This window comes from Sminthopsis crassicaudata, chromosome 1, assembly GCF_048593235.1.
Source record: "Sminthopsis crassicaudata isolate SCR6 chromosome 1, ASM4859323v1, whole genome shotgun sequence".
Taxonomy (NCBI): Eukaryota; Metazoa; Chordata; class Mammalia; order Dasyuromorphia; family Dasyuridae; genus Sminthopsis; species Sminthopsis crassicaudata.
The window spans coordinates 527,521,305-527,537,082 of record NC_133617.1 but is presented as its reverse complement, the minus strand read 5'-3'; the positions used below and the strand labels follow the sequence as shown (position 1 = coordinate 527,537,082).

General features: G+C 38.4%; 1 pseudogene; it reads left to right on the top strand.

The window, feature by feature from the left end:
* Positions 1–4,951: 4,951 nt before the first annotated feature.
* Positions 4,952–13,350, top strand: LOC141550779 (polyadenylate-binding protein 1-like; annotated as a pseudogene).
* Positions 13,351–15,778: the final 2,428 nt, after the last annotated feature.

Here is a 15,778-nt window from a genome sequence, read left to right as displayed (position 1 = left end):
CAACTTTCCTCCTCCTTCCTCTCATCATGGCAGGTAGTCCAATACATGTTAAATATGTTAAAGTATATGTTAAATCCAATATATGTATAAATATTTATAAATTATCTTGCTGCACAAGAAAAATAGAATCTAGAAAGAAAAAAAAACATGAGAAGTAAAACAAAAATGCAAGCAACAATAACAGAAAGAGTGGAAATGCTATGTTGTGGTTCACTCATTTCCCATAGTTGGAGATATGAATTATTTAGAAATGTTGGTATACCTCCATGACTTTTTTGTTGTTGATTTTAAGAAGTCCTGGAAGAACATGAAGAAAGACTGATAAAAGTATTAGTCTAGAGAAGGCCAATCTGTAACTGTCAATTGATAAGCACCCATTCTGCAGAACTTCTGTTTAGTATTAAGGTATGTTATCTCAGCAAAGAATAAGACTGACTCAAGGAAGTGAAAAAAGCACTACTTAACTGGCCATCTAACAAACATTTGAGATTTAAGAAGTTTTCTAGCAGTTGGAGATTATACTCATAAATTTACAGAGTATTATAGATAATAGAAACAGAAGTTCAGGAAAGGACAATATTCTCTAAACCTTTTGAAGTCAGTTGGAGATCACTAAACAGACAAATGTGAATGATGTTTTAAAGATTTGATCTGTTGTATCATATGTGTACCAGTTATGACCTTTGCAGAATCCATCAAGTCTTCTATTCTAGAACAGATGATAACTTGGAAGATTGTTTTTATTTCATGCCCTTTGATCCTTTAAAGTGGAAGCTGTTAGTTCCTGGATAATCCTGTTTGTGGCTCCTCGCTATTTGAATTGTTTCCTTCTATTGCTGCTTGCAATATTTTCTTCTTGATTTGATAATTCTGAAATTTAGCTATGATGTTCCTTGGAGTTTTCGTTTTGGAGTATCTTTCAAGAGGTGATCGGTGAATTCTTTCAATGGTTATTTACTCTCTGGGTTCTAGGACATCCAGGCAGTTTTCCTTGATGATTTCCTAAAAAGATGATGTCGGGGCGTTTTTTTCATCATAGTTTTCAGGAAGTCCAGTAATTCTTAGACTGTCTCCCCTAGATCTATTTTCTAGGTTAGTTGTTTTTCCAATGAAGCATTTTACATTTTCTTCCATTTTTTCATTGTTTTGGTTTTGTTTGACTGATTCTTGAAGTCTCATTAAGTCATTCACTTCCATTTGTCCAATTTCTAGTGAATTATTTTCTTCAATTAGCTCTTTTATCTCCTTTTGCATTTGGCCAATTGAACTTTTATATGAAGTGTTTTGTTCATTGCAATTTTTTTCTATTTCACAGATTTTGTTTTTCACTGAATTGGTTTATTTTTCATATCTATTTTGTAAGGAGTTATCCATTTCATCAAGTCTATTTTTAAGGAGTTTTTTTCAGATAATTCCTGGTTTTCCTTTTCATACTTTCTTGCAAAGATATCATTTCTTTTCCCCATTTTTCTTCTCTCTTTTAAGATTCTTTTTGAATTCTTCCAAGAGAGCCTTGTGAAATGGGGATCAGCTTAGGTCATCTCATCCTTTGGGCATCCTCTGGAGTTGATTTGCCTTTAGGATCTTCAGGTTTTGAGGTTTGTTCTTCTCTCTATCCATAAAAGCTATCTATGGTCAGAGTTCTTTTTGCTTTTTTTGTTCTTTTTTTTTTTTTTTTTTTTTTTTTCAAAAGGCTGAGATTTGGGGCAGCTAGATGGCATAGTCTATAGACCACCAGCTCTGAAGTCAGGAGGAGCTGAGTTCAAATCTTATCTCAGGCACTTAATACTTCCTAGCTGTGTGATCCTGGACAAGTCACTTAACCTCAATTGCCTCAACAAAACAAATAAATAAATGAATAAATGGTTCAGGTCTGCTCTTAAGGCAAAGGGATGACAGCCACTTTAGTTTGTCCTCAGGTGGTTTTGTTGACTGACTTCAGGTTCTGGGTAAGCACAACCAGGTCCCACATTCTTCTGGGGCTCAGTGGCTCACAATTTGCTTTTTGCATTTGCTTTTGGGTGTCTTACAACGAATCAGCTGAACCACTATCTTGCAACCACAACAGAGTAGCCCAAGAGCCTCACAGTAGATTCCCTGGTGGATGCCAGAATGCCTTGGCTCCCCATTCCAGCTCCTTGCACTGTGATCTGGGCTCAGCAGCCTCTCCCCTGCCTGATTGAAACAGATCTTTTCTGAAGTTCTTCCAAAGTATATTCTTCTGGAAATTTGTTGTTCTCCAAATAGTTGTAGTTTCTGTCACTCCAAAAGAGAGACAGAAGCTTAATCTGCTGTTAATCTGAGGGAAGCTCAGAGGAGCTCAGCTAGAGCCAGATCTACACTTCAACATCTTGGCTCCACCCTAGAAGATTGTTTTTATACCGAGTATAATGGTAATAAGAAACCAAATGCCTTTTCAAATAGAACATTTAGTAACAATGAGACTTGCTATCTTGTACATATACACTGGAGTTTATGGGTTTGATGTGAGCCACTCCTGAAAAATTTATATCATGTGAATGGAGTTAAATTTCTTTCTTTTTTTTTCCCTTTTGCTGAGGGAATTGGTGTTAAGTGACTTGCCCAGGGTCACACAGCTAGGAAGTGTTAAGTGTCTGAGACCAGATTTGAACTTGGGTCCTCCTGAATTCAAGGCTGGTGCTCTATCCACTGCACCACCTAGCTGCCCCTGGAATTAAATTTCAAATGCATAGACTGACAATAATCTGCTCACATAATTTGACTTAAGGAATAAAAAGGTTGCAATTACTCACAATCAATACATTTCACAGCTGAGAGTGAGGATGGAGAAAGCTTACCATCTACCTGTGATCCCAGTCTAGACATATTTAAATCTTACTGCTTTTTGTTTCTCTTCTTTTAAACTGTGAATTTGCATTCCCAATCATTTTACTCTGCATCAATTTATACATATTCCTGTTTTTCATTTCTTAGAGGACAATAGCAACATGTCTATTTTGCCATTCAAAGAAGTCTGGAAAAGTATCTTTTGGGGAGAGTAAAACGATGAACACTTCTTGGTTACAGGAGGTCATTGTCCCTCTATACTAAATTTCCAAACAACCATATTATTTCCCACACCTCCTTATATACTTAATCACATTATCCTCAACTCCATTTACCCAGTTCTGGTCTTTGTTCTGTATTCTCCAAAGCCTATAAAAGTCTCTTTCATTTGGGGGTCTTATCTTTGTTGAAGAACTGAGACTATTTGCTGGTAAATTCATGCTTTTCTAATAAACTGATCATGCTCAGAAATTTGTATCTTATTTTCTTTTCTTTTTTTTTTTTTTGAGACTGGGGTTAAGTGACTTGCCCAGGGTCACACAGCTAGGAAGTGTTAAGTGTTTGAGATCAGATTTGAACTCGGGTCCTCTCTTAGTTTATTTTTAACTCTTATATATCCATTTGGAGCTTATTGTATTATACTGTATAAGCTACTGCCCTAAGCTTAATTTCTGCTATTGTTTTTCAATATTCCCAGCTGGTTTTGTTCAATAATACATCTTTATCCCAGAAGTTAGAGTTCTTGCATTTATCTAATATCTTGGATAAGAGGATCACAGAGTGGGACATGACCGAACAAAAATCTTTCATATTTTCCAGAATCCATTTGGAAGGAAAGGAATAAAATGTGTAGATGGTGAGTTAGGGGAAGAGGTCAGTTGGGGGAGGTGGAGTGCCACAGAGTAAGTACTAGAGGCAGGGGCATTGGAAAGATGCTGACAGACTAGAAACCAAGAAATGGTGGCAGATGACTCGATGGCTGATGTTTTGAGTCCCCTAGAAAAGCAGGCTGGGGGAGGGACTTTTCTGTTGGGCTGGAGACAGCTGAGGTCCGGGTGAGCCATCTCCACTTCGATGTCTCCCGAGAGGCGGAGAGGCGGGATACAGATGAGAACGGGCTAGATATCCCGGGGTGCCCCTAGGGCCCACTGAGGAGGCTCACAGAGCTTAAGCTCCATGTTAACCCATTTCCCCCAATCATCTGACTTGTCTTTACTTCTGAGGGTCCCCACTAGCCAATGACTGAGGAACCTCGTCCGCCGGTTTCCTTCAGTGTCCTAATACTGGATAAGCCACATGTGCCTCTGCTGAGGGTGCCATAGTCCACCTGGCAACAGCTGGTCAGGTGCTCATTTACCTCCTCCTCTCCCGGCCAGGTGACTGGCTCACAGCGGGAAGAGCGCCTCTGTCGGAGGATTTAGGACCTGAGGGCTGAAGGAGTTCCCCAACATCTGAGTTCACCTCGCAGCGTAGAATCTGAACAGAAGGGTGCTGGGAGATTTTGTCCGGGGGACCGTATCCACAGCTGGCTTTAATTGCGCCGAGTGTAATGGTAATAACACTAGCCAATGTACTTCCGCGGGAATTCCTGAAAGGCGCACGTGCTCATTTACTTTTCAGCTCTAGGAAAAAGCTCGCACAGAGCTTGGGGGTGTATGTGGAGAGACCAATAAGCAGTGACGGAAGGAGAAAAGGCGGGGCGCCCCGGAATGACAAGCGATTCCGCGCGGCCCAGAACCGCTCCGCCAAGAGGTTAATATAGTAAAGGAAAATGGAGAGGGGAAAGAGGAGAGGAGGGATCCCCGTCTCACGTGACTTCCTTCAAGCTTGGTCTGGAAGCTGGGCCTGCCCCCGCGCCGTCACGTGATCCCCGCTGGGAGGAGTAGGGTGAGGCTGGCGGTCTGGGCCGCTCGTTTTCTGTGCTCTGCGCCTGCGCGCTGGCTTGCCTGCTGCTCCCTCACCTCGGAGGTGGCTGCCCTGACAGCCCTCGCTGCGGGGGGAGCCTAGGCCCTGAAATCCGCTGCGATGGGGGTTAGCCATCCGGTGAGTCCCAGGACCTGGCTAGGTGACTGCTGGAGGGGACATCCGTCACCCTCGGGGGGTGGGCACAAGGCTGGGGAGTGCGGGCCAGCGACCCTTCCGGATGCCCCACCCGCATCGTGGCCAACCTGGGGGGAGGGGATGGGTCTCTCCCTCCCCCTCCCCCTCTTGGCAGCTGGGCGGGCGGGGCTCGGAGGGCGGGGCTGAGCCCCTGCCTGGAGCCCGGGCCCGAGGGCTGTGGTAAACCACCTGCAAACGGCCGGGCGCCGGCCCGAAGCCTCACTTGTGGCTTGGCCTCCGCTTACTGCTTGATTGTCGCGGGGAGGCCGCTCCCCACCTCGAGCTAAAATGGGTGCGTTTACGGCTCTGTTCGCGCTCTTAAAGGCCGAGCGCGTTGCAGTGAGCCGTGGGCGGCGGCAGCTGGGGTCCTAGAACCCCGGAACGCCGGAGAGCTGACCGCGGAGGTCGCGAACCACCCTCGTGTAAATGCTAAATACTATCCTTACTAACATTACTACACCTCCTCGTATTGTTCTCGTTCTCACGCTCTTCATTATTACTGTTACCCAGGTTTCACGCCCTGTGGAGCAGGAAGCGGGGATCGCCCTGAAGTCACGTGCCTGGCTCAAGGTCGCAACTATTAGGTCCCCTTTCCTAGGGTGACAAGTTGTCTTTGTGTGTGTGTGTGTGTGTGTGTGTGTGGGGATGGTGATGGATGCAGTCCTTATGGAGAATTTCTGCTGTCCCCGTTTGATGGGACATCCCTCTCTTCCCTACAAAGAATCTCTTTTCTAACATGCTGACCTGGTGGGTGACTGGCCTTAATGCTCCGTGCAAGTCACCAAGATTTGGAGCCCAAAGCTGTAAATTGCTGAGGTGTCTCCTCTCCCCCCAGCAGTGCTAGTATTCCTCATTGAAGTTCCTCCATACCAGTGAAGTCACAGGTCTATTTCCAGTACTTCCCAAAGATTCTCATGATTAGTTTTTAATAAAAGTTTGTGATATACAGAGAAAGATTATAGTATTATACTATAGTTTTCCCTAGTGATGCAGCCCACCCACTCTTTTACAATCCTCCTAATTTTAACCTAGTAACATTTGTTGGATGCTGATCACAAGGAATAATGAAATGATAGAATTCTAGATATCCTAAGAAGAATATAGAGATCATCCCCTTTAATTCTCATTTTAAATGTAGAAAAATGGAGTCCTCCTGGAACCTTGGAGGTCATTCAGTCCAGTGGGTGCTTAGTGGGGCCTGCTTTGCCCAGGGTTACAAAGGTAGTAAGTGGCTGGGGTAAGCCGCTAGTTAGTGTCAGGACTAGAACTCAAATCCTTTGACTCTTTCTAATGCACCACACTGAGGAACTGCGCAAGTTGGCATTTTCTGAGTGTCCACCTAAACTAAACATGAATTTTGAAGTCCTGTGATTTAATTTCCTCACCTCACCAAAGGACATTAATCTAATCTACATATGAGAAATGTGATTCTCACATAAAAGGGACTTTAATTGGGACACAAAGAAAGGAAGGCCAAGGGTAAGGGTGAGGAAGAGCATTCCAGACATAGAAGACAGCTAGAGAAAATGTTCCAAATGAAGTGGAAACAGCAAGGAGGGTCAGTATCACTAGATAGAACAGTATGTTTGGAAGAGTAGTATAAGACTACTGGAATGGTAGGAGAAGGTTAGGTGAAACACCAAATTTTACTGTGGAGGTAAATGGGAGCCATTAAAGTTTATTGAGTAAGGGGGACATGGTTGAACCTTCAACTTAGGAAAATCTTTTTGGTAGCTGAATGAAAAATGGATTGGAGTGGAGAGAAACTTGAGGCAAGCAGACCCATCAGTAAGCTATTGCAGTGGTCCCCATATGAAGTGATGAGGGCCTGTACTAAAATGGTGGCTGTGTCAGGAGAGAAAGAGCAGGTGAGATTTTAGAAAGGTGAACAGAATAAAGCCCCTTAATCAGAATTCAGATTTTTTTTTTTTTTTTAAATTATTCTCCATACCTGTAGTAAGTCTCCTTATCTTGACTTCTTGGGTTAAAGTCTCTCCTCTGACACATACTATATATGCAAATCTGGAGAAAGTTTTCTTTAAAAAAAAATAGTCTTTAATGTCTTTTGTTTTCACAACCTAAATTTCTTCCTGTTCTACCACTACCATCAGTACTCCCCTTTCCACACCTTCTCAGGGAGCCATGTCATATAACAAAGAATTTTTTTTTTTTAAGAACAAGAAACCCCTCCCAGCAAAATCAATCAATTTATTGGGGGGGAAATCTATCTATCTATCTATCTATCTATCTATCTATCTATCTATCTATCTATCTATATATATATATATATGTGTGTAATGATCTATACTTGTGATCTCCCCAACTCTGGAAAATACTGGTTGCAGTGACTTTTCACATTTCTGAGACCTAGCTTGTTCTTTTAATTTTGCAACATTCATCTTAGATTATTTCTGTTCACAGTGTTATCATTATTATGTGTATTGTTTTCCATTTCCTGCTTACTTCATTTTGCATAAATTCTTGAAAGTCTTTCCATGGTTTTCTGTTAATTACATTATTGTTGTTTTTTATAATAGTTAATGTTCCGTTACATTTATGCCCTGCAGTTTGTCATTCCCCAATTGATAGGCATCCAATGTATTTTATTTCCAATTCTCTGTTACCACAAAGAATTATTGCTATAAATGTTTTGTAGCATGCATAGGGTATGTGCCTAACAATGGATCTCAGGACCAAAAAGGTATTTTAGATATTTTATTTGCATAATTCCACATTGCTTTCCAATATATTTGTACCAATTCATAGCTTCATGAATAGTGTATTAATATACCCATCTTTCCACACCTCCCAACACAGTATTTCTTTCTTTTGTCATCTTTGTCATTTTAAAAGATATTTCAAACATCAGCATTTGCATTACTATTAGTTAATGATCTGGACCTGGCCTAATCTGGCTTAACTTCTTAGTGTCTTTAGATAATTCTTTAAGACTATAAATTGGTGAAGATAGATGAAAAAAATATAAAGAGCCTACTATAACTTTAACCTTAACCCTAATTTATGTCAGGTGCTGTGCTAAACAATGCTTTTTTTTTTTTTTTTTTAATAAATCAATGGGGTCAGTGCTATTATCATCCCTACTTTACATTTGAGCAAACTGAGGCAAGTAGATGTTGAGTAACTTTCCTAGGGTCATAATCTGATGCTGGATTTGAACTTAGCTCTTTATGACTGTGGGTTTATTGTGTACCAGTTCCACTGTAAGTTGTAGAGAATAATTCTGAGGTTCTTCTTACATTTTTGAAATAACAGGAGGAACCCTTTTTCTTCTTGATCCCACCTCCACCGCTAACCTGTCTATGATTACACATGGAATGGGAAATTTAAACCTGATTTTTCCTAATTATAAATTATGTCAGTAAATGAGGGAAAATAATAATCTATATAAAATCTTTTCAAGTAGTGCTTTTGGGGCAGTTTTAGGGGGTTTTAGAGAAGACTTTATGGAGGAGGTGTTATTAAACAGGGCCTGAAGGAAAAATGGTTCAGTAAAGATTTAGTGGGAAATCTAAACAGTGAAATAATGAGAGCCTGAATTATGGTGGTAGCCAGTAAGAGTGGAAAGAAGGAAATGGAATTCTGCCCATGTCACCAAACTACAGTAATTCCCTGTTAGTCCTAGGGTCAAATATAAATTCTTTTGGCATATAAAACTTTACAATCTGGTCTTTTTTTCTATGCTTTCAGTCTTCTTACCCATTATTTCCTGTCCTCTGGTCCCCATTTATTTACCATTGCACACACAACAAATAATCCTTTCACTATGCCTTCTATGCTTGGAATTCTTTCCCTTCTTACCTTTTGGAATCTTTAGTCCTGTGAAAAATCAGTTTAAATGCCATCTTACCCATGAAACTTTTCTTGATTCTTTTCTAACTACTTATGCTATTCGTCTTCAAAATACTTTGTATTCATTTTGTATAGTTTGCTGTCTCCTATTAACTCCTTAAGGTTAGGGACTTTTTTCTTTGGATTCCTATCATAATATGCAGGAGATACTTACAAGTGATTGTCAGATGGATATGACAGATTTTATAGAAAACAAACAGCCAAACTGAGGGAGTTTGAAGGATAATAAAAGGCAAAGATTCTGATCATTCAAGTAGAGAAATTAAGACTAGCTAGTTTCAGACTTGGGAAGGGCAAGGAAGGTGAAGTCACTTTTTGCATGTTGAGTTTGCAAGACTAGTGAGATTTCAGGTGATGTCTGGCAGTCAATTGATATTGTGGGACTGGAGCTCAGAAGAGTTATTACAAAACTGGAGGGAGAGTTAGCTGTCATCTGCACAGAGATGACAAAGCCGTGGAGGTAAATGACATTACCAAGAGAGAGTAGAGCAAAAAGAGGTCAATGACAATATTGAGGTTATTGCCTCACATTTGATAGGAAAATGAAGAGAAAGCGGCAAAGAAAGCCAAGAATGAATGGGTCAGAGAAACAATGAGAACTAAGTACAAGTAGCAAAGAGTTGGCATTTTGGATTTGTATTTATCCTGTAGTAGGCAGTATCCAATATTGCAGAAAGGTCAAAGGAGGATGTCAGGATTATTAACATTTTATAGTCCATATAGATTGGACTGATAACAAAAAGAGAATCAAATCTTTTGGGTGTGCTATGTTAGAATGTGCTAAGATACGGACTTAAAAAGCTAAGCTAGAGCAAGTTAGTTTCATTAGTGATTGTAAAAAATATACTCTATAACCCAAGGAAATTGCTCTTAATAATTTACCCAGGGTTGAATTTAGTGGAACTCGAGCATCCTCCTCAAGTGTTCCCTGGATTCTTAATAGTATGCTAGTTGGAAACAGTATTTCTGATGTCTTTACAGATAGTGTAGTACAGCTGTACTAGTGGAAGTTTGCACTCTGGGTTATGGGCTATGCAGTTAATAATAACTCAGTTGTGTAGTGTTTTAAGATTTGCAAAATGCTTCTCCCAAAACTCTGTGAAGATGATGTTTCAAGTATTATTATTTTACAGATAAGAAAATTGAAGCTTCAGGAAGTTAGAGGATTTGCCTGTGGCAACAATTATTATAACAGTAGCTAGCATTGATATAATATTTCCAGGTTTTCAATATGCTTTGCAAATATTTCATTTGTCCTCAGGGCTATACTCCCTGTTATGGAGAGGACTGATTATGTTTGAGACAAATATACCCCATGACTAAGTTAAAAATTCTGTTTTTCTTTTAAAAGCAAGGTCTGCAAAATCCTATTTTCTTTTTAAAAAATCATCCCTGATTCATTCCTGCTAGGGAAACCTTTGCAATAATGTCCAAGTCCAATAGTCCCCTATTCCCCAATTTATTTATGAGAAGAAAAGTATAGGAAATGCCCAAGCAGAAACCTTTACTTTCAATCACTGTCTTGGTAATCAATGTTCAGAGGGGTGATTTGAATCCCTATTCATTGAAGCCAGGGCTCTTTTTACTGTCCTTTGCTGTGTTTCAGTAAGTACCAAAGGCAGAATTTGAAACCAGATCGTAATGGATCATGTTATACTGTTTTGTATTATGATTATTTATGTGTTTTAAGTTCCTTGATAGCAGAAACTGTCTTTTTTTTTTTTTTTTTTTTACATCAGTTCTGAGAATATCTAGCTTCATGTCATCAAGAAGCAAAATTAGAGTAGATGGACATCCTGTTGCAGTTATATGTAATTCTTTTTCCATTTAGAGGAAGTATTTACTAAGTGCTTACTATATGCCAGGCTTTGTGCTAGGGACAAGAGATGAAAAAAAAGCAAAATGATGTCCTTATAGAACTTGGATACAGTGGAGATGTGTGAAGAAATGGGTTCATTTTAGATAAATAGAAAACCTGTCATATTTCTGTCCCTTTTGTTGTGTAGTTAGCAATGTAATGCTCTTCTATAGGATTGTCCATATTTCACATTTGAGGTTCAGAAAAGCTGCAGAGCAGAGATTGTTTGACTAGAAATCAAGAATACTTGGTTTCAAATCCTGAACTTAGTATTCTTATTAGTAATCCTGATACTAGTATTGCATAGATAAATCACTTGATATCTGAGACTCAATTTCCTCAATTCTAAAATGGAGGAAATATCTTTGTACTGACTTCTCAGGACTGTTGTGAAATTCAAATGAGATCATTTATGTGAATGAAGTACTTTGTAAACTTTAGACTGCAATAGAAATATCAGATAACATTGACACATGCCATTATAGATTATTTTAAGTGATGTCAGAGTTTTTCATCTCCCTGAACATTTCATAAAATAATTTTTGAGTTCAGAGAAATCTCCAAAAAAATCTAGTCCAAGTATTCCTTAGCCTTTTTCTGTTATGACCAGTCTAATGAAATGTATGGACTTCTTAAATTTCGTTTTTAGATGCATTAAAAAAATTCATAGGAATACAAAGGAAAACCAGTTATACTGAAATGCAGTTATCAGACTTCTGTGTTTGTTTGTTTTGTTTTTTTAACTCGACCTCAGTTTAAGAATCCCAGATCTAGTTAAATCATTCTACTGAATTTGCCATCTTGTAAGGACTATAAGAAGAGTGCTTCCTTAATATTTTAGATCCAAAGGAGTTAAAACTGAAAAAGAACATAGAGATTCTATGGTTTTCCCTCCCACCAATCCCCCTTCATTTTACAGATTGAGAAAATTAAGGCCCACAGAGATGAAATTACTTGTACAAGTTGTTCAGTTATTTTTTAACTCTGTGTTTAACTCTGTGACTCCATTTAGGATTTTCTTGGCAAACGTATTAGAGTATTTTTAATTTCCTTCTTCAGCTTTTTTTTTTTTTTTACCAGATGAACTGAGGCAAAAAGGGTGAAGTGATTTGCCCAGTTCACATAGTATTTGATCTCAGGAAGATGAGCCATCTTGACTAGGTCCAGCACTCTATCCCAAATAGCTATTAAATAGCAGAGATATGATTCAAACTCAAGTTCTCTTGACAAGTGTTTTTCCCACTATGGCACATCATCATTTCTTAGTATTGTCAGTTAGTTTAATAAATATCTACGATCAAATAATGTGATGGTTTTAAGAATTTTAAAATTACACTAATCAGAGAAACCAAGATAAATCCCAGCACTTCCAGTTATCCTATGATCTCACTCTGTGTGAGGCATTTGCCCTTTAAGATGACCAAAGCAATGCTTTACAATAAGTTCTGCCCAGCTAAACCCTCCTTTTTTCATCTGGGTCTGCAGGGACATGATTACTTATCACTCCCTAATCTGTGTCAACTTCCAGCAATTGATGGGCATTGAATGCTCATTAAGTACAATGTATTTTGATATTAAAGGCAGGTCAATGCACATCATATGGTCTCACAAAGTTGTGTGGACAATAGCCATTAGAAGTTTTGATAAATCTATTGATAATAAAGGATACTATGATACATACTTTTTGGAAACATCCTTCTTTTTTTTCTTTCCTTTGCTGAGGCAATTGGAGTTAAGTGACTTGCCCAGGGTCACACAACTAGAAAGCATTAAGTGCCTGAGGTCAGATTCAAACTCAGGTCCTCCTGACTTCAGGGTTGGTGCTCTATCCACTGTGCCATTTAGCTTCCCCTGGAAATATCCTTTCTTACAAGGTAGTTTGTGATAAGAAAGGGTCGAAGGGCTATGCATTGATATGCTTTGAGAGACAAGAAACTGTTCAGAGAACTATTGTGAAAATGAATAGAATGCTTCTTAATTATCACAAAATTTGTCAGTTTAAATACATAAAGAAAGACAAACAGATATTGGAGCTAGAACAAAAGAGTTCACCAGAAATTTTAGTGAGATTATGCATGTTGAAAGACTTAAAAAGTTAAGGACCAACAAGTTTGGACTTGCTTTAATTGTAGAAGTGATGATTAATGAAAGTGAAAAAATCCAAAAGTTTTGGTTTTGTGAACTTTGAAAGACACAAAGATGTAGATGAAATAAATGGAAAAGAACTGAACAGAAAACAAATTTATGCTAGTTGAGTTCAGAAACAAAGTAGAACACAGAACTCAAGCACAAATTTGAACAAATTAAGCAGGAGGGGATCACCAAATACCAGGGTGTTAACCTCTATGTGAAAATATCTTGATGGTATTGATGATCAGTGTCTTCAAAAAAAGTACTCATGATTTGGTAGAAGCACTAGTACAAAGGTAGTGGAAGGGGGCTACATCAAAGGATTTGGCCTTGTATCATCAGGAAACCATCAAAGCAGTCGTAGAAATGATGGCAGAATTGTTAACACTAAGCCGTTGTATAGGCACAAATGGCAAGTGTCTGAGCTGTGCCCAATCCTGTAATCAACCCACGTTGACCCTCTTCATATTATTTCATGAGTCTATTCCTTAGACTCAGCACTGTGCTGCAAACTTTCCTGCTAACCAAATCTCTCAATTCAGGGCAAGTTCTCCCTGAACATTCCAGAATGTCTAGTGTTGTCAAGTCAGCAGCTCCTGAGTCACTGTTTTGTATCCAAACTTAAGCTCAGATGATGGGACTACATTTTACCAGCTGCTGCTGCTACAGCTACACTCCTGTTGTCTGCACAGTTCCACAGTTTATAAGTGTGCTGCAGGTGTTCACAGTTGTCAACAGCATATTAAAACACAATCAGAGGTAATCATGAAGCAGCCCCCTATTCATGTGCAATGTCAGGAACTTTTTACTGCTTCCATGTTGATATCCATCCCTCCTGAAGAGTAAATGCAGATGGTGGGTGAATAACTACCTTCATTCATTCAGGCCATGCACCCTACTCTGAGCATGCATGTTGCTAGAAACTGACAGTTCTGAGCTTTTTCATATGCTTGAATCACCTCAGATCTTCCTTCTGAGATTGATGAAGCCATAGCCACACTGCAAGCATACCAAGCTAACAAAATAGCCCAAAAATAGTTCCACTTGAATTGCAACTGTTTAAAATCTGGGACCATCTACTTTATTGAAGAAAAAAAACCTAAACATTGAAAAACTAAAATGTCATTTTAAAAAGTTGCGAAATATAAAAAAGGAAACTGGAAAAAAACATAGTTTTCAGAATTTTTTGAGATATTTCTAGTTTTTGCTGATTTTATTTTATTTTAAAAATATTCTTGTTATATGGAATGACTTTTTTTTTTTTTTTTTTTTTTTTTTTTTGCTGAGGCAATTGGGGTTAAGTGACTTGCCCAGGGTCACACAGCTGGAAAGTGTTATATGTCTGAGACCAAATTTGAACTCAGATCCTCCTAACTTCAGGGCTAGTGCTGTATTCACTGTGCCACCTAACTGCCTCTATGGAATGACTCTTTAAGAAGGAACAATATATGTATACATGTCCAAACAGTTGTTTTGCTGTACAAAAAGAATCAGGCTTTGAAATAGTGTACAATTAGCCTGTGAAGGAAATCCAAAATGTAGGCGGACAAAAATAGAGAGATTGGGCATTCTATGTAGTGTTTCATAGTCATGTCCCAGAGTTCTTTCGCTGGGTGTAGCTGGTTCAGTTCATTACTGCTCTATTGGATTGTGCATATTCTTTAAGAATGTTTTCTAAGTCTTCCAAATGAGTTCCATATGTATATTTCTCTAGCTACAGCTAGAGAATTGCTACAGCAATTTTTTGGAGGACAGGAATCTTCATTTTGGAAGAGGAATATATCAGCATCTGAGACCTTGATTAATCTAATGTAATGCTTTCCTTTTATAGAAGAGAATGTAAACTAAACCTGGAGTGCTTTCTGTTCCCAATTACCAATCTCCTTAGCTTCCTTGAAGTCCCAGCTAAAACTCACCTGTTAAGGAAGACTTTTCCAACCCCTTTTAATTCTAGTGCCTTCCTTTTTAATTATTTTTTACTCTGTAGCAGCTAAGTGACAGTGTAGAGCACAGAACTGGCAGTCAGGAAGCCACATCTTTGTGAGTTCAAACCTGGCTTCAAATACTTTAGTAGCTTTGTGATCCTAGGCAAGTTACTTAATCCAATTTTCTTAGTTTTTCATCTGCAAAATGAAGTGGGGAAGGAAATGGCAAACTATTCTTTATGAAGAAAACCATAAATGGAGTTATGAAGAGTTGCATATATTTCAACAAAATACATTTATCCTTTACATAGTTTGCTTTATATGTATTTGTTTACTTGTTGTCTTACTCATTGCATTTTAAGTTCCTTAAAGAGAGGGACTTCACACATTTTAGCACAGTGCCTGGTACAAAGCAGGCTTTTAATAAATGTTTACTGATCTATTTGATTAATTGTCCAAAATCACAGAGCTAGGACTGTGATTTCCTGACTACTTAGTTCTGCTGCTTAGTCTATTCTTTAGCAAAGTATCTCTTTGACCTGAATGCTAAGGTAAATAAATAACAAATGTCAAGTGGAAAGAAAATTTTGATAATTTTGATTTTGTTCCAAAACTAAAAAGACACTTCAATTTTTAAATCATCTAATCTAAGGTTTTTCTCTCATTGAAATTTGTTTGGAATTTTGTAAATAGAATGATTTTTAAAGGGCTTTATTATTAATACATTAATGTTAACATATTAGTATTTAAGCTCCAAAATGGAAGTGATTTACAAAATCTTTAATAAATGCTAGTTGTCCAGTCCATCCTAGGACAAACCTCACTATTTCCTATATTCTGTTTGATCATCCTTCAAGTGAAAATTTTTATTCTGTAAATGCAGATAAACAAAAGACAAACAAGGAACCCAGAAAGGAATCATGTTCGGGGTGGTATCTAGGAATGAAAATACCACTTTTTTAAAAAAAGGAGATGATGATAAAGCCACCACTTTTCCCCTCTTACCCACCAACTACTTGCCTGGTTGCCTGTCTTGAATACTATTAAATTACTGAGATGTTTGTGAAATGAAAAGTAAATTTTGATG